The 6,804-nt window shown below is 38.6% G+C and overlaps 1 long non-coding RNA gene across 1 annotated transcript; it reads left to right on the top strand.

Moving 5' to 3' along the window:
* The first annotated feature begins 1,782 nt into the window (after nucleotides 1-1,782).
* Nucleotides 1,783-6,525, top strand: LOC116216346. The gene is made up of 3 exons (XR_004158959.1): nucleotides 1,783-1,893; nucleotides 3,515-3,586; nucleotides 5,031-6,525. It is a non-coding gene; the product is annotated as an uncharacterized LOC116216346 (long non-coding RNA).
* The last annotated feature ends 279 nt before the right edge of the window (nucleotides 6,526-6,804 follow it).

Genomic DNA, 6,804 nt, shown 5'->3' with positions numbered 1-6,804 from the left:
CGGGGCCGGCGGGGGTCCCGGGTGCGGGTGGAGCCCCGCAGGGGGACGGAGAGCCAACGGGAAACGTGAGCGGAGGGGAGAAGCGGGAGCCCCTCTCTTTGCCCGCCCCCTCGGCAGGCCTCAGCCCGACCGGGGAGCACTGCCGTGTCTTTGCCTTGGAAACGGCGCCTCCGAAGTGTTCTCCTGCCTGGAGTGGTGCTGGGAAAGGCAGAGTCGTCCCCCCCCCCGCCGGATCGTGAGGTGGTGCAGGCGGTTCGAAGTGCGTAGCGCTTTCTGTAGGGGATCGTGGCAAACTTTGTCGTGCTTAGAACGGTGAGCATAAGGGCATTCAGCATCTCTGCCTCAGCGTTGCTATCCGTCAGAGCCTGATGGCATGCGCTGCACCTTCTGCCTCAGCGCTTCTTTTCTGCTTGGCCCCTTTCAGACTCGGGTGTTCCATCTGCAAGTCTCCCCTCTGTTGAGATCAGAATGCTGCACTGCTGTCTCATGCCCCATGGATGTTCTTCAGTGTGATACGGAAATAACTGTTTTATGGAAACAATTGTAGCAATGGTGCAGTGCACCTTGCTCTGTGAAATTGCGTTGCTTTCTAAAGTGGTGTTTGATTTCCTGCAGAGAGGCATTTTTCTTACAGAAAAACACTTCTTAAATTTTGTTCGCTCTTCTCACAAGGCAGCGGCTGGTTGTCACGTGCCCTTTGCGCACATCCTTACTGATGACCAATAAAGCATAAGTGCTGGCATAAGCACCAGAAGATAGAGTTGTTACTGTTTGTCTTTCTCACTATTCAAAGTCATTCCAAGAGCAGCTTTGGGAGAACAGCTTTAATGAAAGAACTATGAGAAAATGGGACCTGGCATTATCTGCACAGATTTACTTGCACAACTTCACTAGTGCATTACAGTAAGAACTGGCTGAATGTTGTACTAGGCTTTAACACTATTCTTTCTGGCCTTATGAATCTTTTACTTAGTAGTTGCTGTTTTCTTCAGAATATGTTTTATCAGGAATGTTTAAAATGTTCTGTATCCAGGTCTGGTGCCCCCAGTACAAAAAAGACAAGGAGCTGTTGGAGAGGGTTCAGAGGAGCGCCACAAAGATGGTCAGAGGACTGGAGCACCTCCCCTATGAAGACAGGCTGAGAGGGCTGGGCTTGTTCAGCCTGGAAAAAAGAAGGCTGTGGGATGACCTTATTGCAGCTTTCCAGTACCTAAAGAAGCCTACAAACAGGAGGGCAGTCAACTCTTTACAAGGGTAGATAATGGCAGGACAAGGGGAAATGGTTTTAAATTGAGGGAGGGAAGATTTATGTTGGATGTCAGGGGAAGTTCTTTACAGAGTGGTGAGGTGCTAGAACAGGCTGCCCAGAGAGGTTGTGGATGCCCCATCCCTGGAGGTGTTCAAGGCCAGATTGGATGGGGCCTTGGGCAACTTGATCTAGTATAAAAGACTTGGAAGGGGGAAGTAGTGGCTGGCTTTGGGTCTTTGCTTAGCATCTTTGTTTCCGAGTAGTCTTGAAGACCTAGGGCAGTAAGGTAGAACGCTATACACTTGGCTATGCTACAAAAGTTGCCCCAGAACTATCGCATGAGCATCTTGAGCTGTTTTCCAGCCTACCAGAAGTAACTCAGGCACTACTGGTAAAATGCTGTGGGGCAAGGCTTCCAGGCTACTTGTTTGCTTCTTCTTAGGTGGTATTAAAGTTCATGTCTTCCCAGGGAAAGCATTATTCTTAGATACATTAATCAATGTAGTTAATACCATTTTAATTTTTTATTTTATTTTATTTTCCCATCTATAGCTAATATATGATAGTTTTGCTCAGTATCTGGTAACGGAGAAGGGTTACGACAAAGACTTGCTGACTCTAAATCCAGAAAGCTTAGACTTCTGGTAAGTATATTGAAAATAATATAAACTTTCTTCATAACTTCCTTTATATTACTTGTAGTATACTTTTACGAAGCTTGGAAAATAGCTTCTTATAAATTCATTAAGACTATCAAACCAAGTAGGTAGCTTCAAATTTTTTCCAACAAGTATTTAAAGCCATAAGTATTTCTCTTGAAATACTTCTAATATGATGTTTTGAAGAGACAAATGAATATTCAAGCTTGCTTTGTGCTTTCTATGAACTCCCCCAAAACTTTGTGGTTTATCTTGCTGAGATACAGCTTCTTTTTCTTCTACCCTTAACTCAACTGGTAAATACAGATACCATTAGAATTTAGTCATATCTCCATGTTTCTCTTTACAGATGTGTTTTTGTTTGTGTAAGGCAGAATAATCCCAACAATCTTCTCAGGAACTGAGGAAAGGTGACATGCCAAGAAGTAGCCCTTGAGTGATGCTTTAGGCACAAAGCTGTAATGTAAGAAACTAAAACACAAGTTTCTGGTCTGAATTCAGTGGTATCTGAGGTGGAACTTTAATGTGAATCACTGATGTTCCAACTTTTATAGGTTATTATCTGTGGCAAGAGTGTGGGGACTTGAAGGTCAGGTTATCGCTGTTTGTTTTGGCTTTGTTTTTCCTTAGGAGAAGGACAGGTGTTTTGTTTTCAAGATGTTTTTACAATTCAGTATTTGACTGGTGAGTTTCCAAACATGTCTGATTGCAAATCTCATGTGACAACCAGGGTTTCTGTATTTCTCATTTACCTTGGTTCCATCCTGAAGCTGAGGGTTCCTTAATGAGGATCTGCAAGCCCATAGTGATGCTAATCCCCCACGTGTCAAGTGTGGAAGGATAGTCTGCTAGTTGGGTTCATAGCACATTGTCTTTCCTTTGAGTACCATATAACACAGAATGAAGAAAGCATTACTTTTCTATTTTCTTTTATATTTTCCAATATTATTCTAGAAATTGAACTGTGATCTCATTTTTCAAACAACCTAAGTAAATGTGAGTTCATTTTTCTGAAAGTTGTGAATTTACTAGGTGAGTTAGGAACCTATGGCACATCTGTCCTACTCAGTGTACCCTTCACCTTGTGAGTGCAGGCTAGCCTGACAATGCCTCTCTTCACATACTCTTTAGATATTCTGTTGTTTCACTGGGAATGATGTTCTATCTCTCTCTCCCTTAATATTGGTGTTACTGTTGCAGTAGTAAGTAGGGGAGGTACAGTCAAAATGTATATTTAATTTTCTTTAATAGTGATTTGAACATCACATTTCTTAGTTGTATATGTTCAGGTCTTAATCCTCCAACCCTATCTATATGAATAATCACACTGAACTCACAGAACAATGGAACTGGATTTATTTAGTAGGAATTTGCTATGTAAGTGAAATCCAGCCCTCACTGTAATGATATGTATTTGCATATGTTACTTTCAAACATGGGAGTGCTTGAGGGGTTGTGATTTGTCGCTTTTAAGTGGCATTGTTATATAGCTTCTGTAACTGCATTTCACTATTCTGATACAAAGAAACATTCTTCTGAAAACATATTTCTTGTTTCTTCCTTAAAAAAAAAAACAAAAAAAACAAAAAAACACAATTATTTTTAGTTGTAAAGGCTTGGCATTGGATTTTGAAGATGGAAACTTCCTGAAGCTTGCGGAAGATGGAACAGTTTTGAGGTAATACTGAGTACGTGTGTTTATTGTTAAACAAACATGAACATTTTATCCTCTTTTTGAAAGTCACCTCAGTTTTATTAAAAATCTAAAATACTAGTTTCAATATATATTCATTTATGTAAAAACTTAAATACTCTTGGGTAAACTAGTGTTCAGTATCTCTTAATGTTATAAACTAGTATTTTCATAATATTTCCATATTAGCTGCTAGGAAGAATATATAATTTCTTATAAACATCTAAGATTGAGTGCATACTGATCTTGAAACTAAATTCACTTTTTTCAGTGGCTACCAATGTACTCTGTCCATTCTGCTAAGATCCAGGGTAAGGTTTTTCTTTGAATTCTGAGTAACTTGAGTCAATCAGTGCTAATGACTAACGTTAATGGCAGAGCAATTGTCTTTGTACCATACATATTCAGAATTCTTGCAGATTCTTTGCAGATACACTTAGCTTAAGTAACCTGAAGTAAATTAAGCATAGAAACTGACATTCTCACTTGGGGAAGTCTTTTTTTCCTCTTAAAATTAAATTTTCCCTTGAGTCATAATTTTAGTACATCTTTATTTCCTCCTTCCTTCTTTTTTTTTTCTTAAAAAACAAACAAAAAAAAAAGAAAAAAAACAACCATGAAGATGCTAGGGGAAATCAGATTTCACTGAAGCCTTGGAAGGTGTCCTTGCCCATGGCAGGGCACGTAGGAACTAAGTGATCTCTAAAGGTCCCTTCCAACACAAATTGTTCTATGATTCTATCAAATATGGAATGAAATATCTGTGAGTCTTTGTTATGTGTTCAGAAATTCAGTTAGTACTATGAATTTCAAAGAGCTATGTTTGGAATTCAAGACAAGAGGATATATTAATGTAAAGGGAAGAGTGTTATGGTATTAGTTATCCTGGCATTTCCTGCATTTCCTTCAAAACTGGATTATGTATGTTCTTTAGGGGCACAGTTTGATGGTCAAGTTAGGGGATTTTTAATTCCTGAAAAGGCTTGTACCTATTTCTGTGTTACATAGCTGCTTTGAAGGCTCAAACTAGAATTTTATCACAATCCTGCCCTGCATTCTGTGAATGTTACCAGGCTTCAGAACGGTGTATAGGCTTTCTGCTCTGTGTTTTATTGTTCAGTGTATATTGAAAGTTCAAGTATAATGTCCTCATACAATTGAGAACATTCGAGCAACACAGAGTGATTGTGTTAGGAGGTGAGGCACAGTATCCATGCCCTCAGCCAACCAGACCTTTGTGAACTAGAACTTATATTGGGGACTGTAGTGTATAAGTCAAAAGCTTAGGTCCTAGCAAACTTCAAACTGGGAACTCAAGTGAAGATAAACTTGCATGCACTTTGGTATTCAATTGCAGTTCATTACTGTTTACTAGATCTAGTCTGAATGTTTTAACCTTTTGTTTTTCTCTTCATAATGCATCAAACAGGGCAAGCCATGGCACTAGGAATATGACATCTGAAGAGATCCTGGAGATTTATGGAAGGAGGGAATGGAAGCATTTTAGTACAGTCAGTGGAATGCTTTCCCGCTCAGGTAGCTACACCTCAGAATGTCCTGGTCTATGAAACTGCTTTGGCCCCTTCAGTGTTTATTATAGTGTTAGTTAATCCTAAATCTATATTAAAAAATACTTGAGGTGAGAATTACTGAAATATGTGAGTGTTTGTGGCAAAGGTTGTTTTTATATTTTTAACCTGTAATATTTAAAATTAAATCAACAATTATAAGGCAAGTAATGAACAAGCTAAGTTTTGATTATAGGGATGGGCACATTGTTTCTTGTTGATCCAGTGAAATTCATAGTCTCAATCTCATTTAAGAAAAATTTTTTAAAAAAATCAAGTTTATCTTAATTGTTGACATGTTGCTGTCAGTGTTCTTACTGGAGGCCTAGCTGGAAGTGCAATTAACAGAGCAGGTATGGAAACACAACTGCTCATCTTGTGATGGCAGCTGTTTAATTTTAAAGGTCGGAGTCATGTTGTGAAGGCACTGTGATTAGATTTTCACTTTTACTAGCCACCTTGTACTTTATCTCAAATTTTCTTTAAGATTAGTAATTTTGAGTGATGCACAAAAAATGCTTGCTGTTAGTTGCATTGTCCTGTGTGATAGAGATATTCTTTGTCATTTTGCTGTCATAAATTCTTTTGTCATCCTTATGCTAAACTACAGGTAATCTGTTGCAGCTGGGCAGAAAAGTACCTCAGCTATATGTACAAAAGAAACATTTTGCATTCATTATTTAGTTCTCTTTCATGAATATTAGTCCTTGTTTTGCTGACTTATGTAATATATGTAAGAGACGGCACAGACAAGATCATTAATACAATGAAAGCATCACCTGTTAAATCATTTTTACTCCCAGAAAAGAATTGCTGAGTGTGACCTTAGTCTGAGAGAAATATTTGTGCACTTCTGACATTTTTGTTCTGTTTTGGGGCATCATAGAATAATGTGAACATGCTTCCCACTGGGCTAAGTTTCTGTCTCTAGCATGTGTTTTCAAAGGACAGGACTATAGGAAGTCCATCCCAGCTTCTGTATTAGATGATTCAACCCAAATACCCAAGCACCACCAGAGGGTGAAATGAATCCAGAGAGGATCCTGTCTTCTTGCCCAGAAGCTAGACATTCAAGAATTTCCTTGTAAATTCTTTGTTTTAGACAATGAAGGAAAGACAAAATCTAAAGTTAAACAGGTTATGAGACACTTGTACAGTGTGCCATTCATAAACAACTGTAACATCAGAGTAGCAAGGACATTTTAGATAAGTTCTACAGCTAGAGATGCAGTTTTGTTGAAATCTGGGAATGCTGGAAAACCTCACTGAGAAGTGCTGAAACAATGCTTTTATTTTCCCATTTTGTTTCAATAATGTTTGAATAATCCTATTTGGTAAATAAAATGCATCTGTCCACTTTGTTTTGGTTCATTCAATTTTGACTTGTATTTTATAAGATGTTGCTTTCGAAGTCACTTGACATTTCTTACACTGTCTTTCACTTTATGACAAATTGTATTGTTGTGGCATTTTTCAAAATAAAACCACTCTGTTATCACTGAAGTGAAGCAATTCAACAGTCTCATAACAGAGTAGGTCAGGGTTAGCTAAAGGAAATACTTAGTCTGTGAAATCAGCAAGGGGAATATAGCGCAATTCTCAGTAGCGCAGAGGAGAATGGTTAAAAAAAAAAAA

This window comes from Meleagris gallopavo, chromosome 2 (genome assembly GCF_000146605.3).
Source record: "Meleagris gallopavo isolate NT-WF06-2002-E0010 breed Aviagen turkey brand Nicholas breeding stock chromosome 2, Turkey_5.1, whole genome shotgun sequence".
Taxonomy (NCBI): domain Eukaryota; kingdom Metazoa; phylum Chordata; class Aves; order Galliformes; family Phasianidae; genus Meleagris; species Meleagris gallopavo.
The sequence above is the reverse complement of the archived record's forward strand: the minus strand, read 5'-3'. Positions and strand labels throughout refer to the sequence as shown.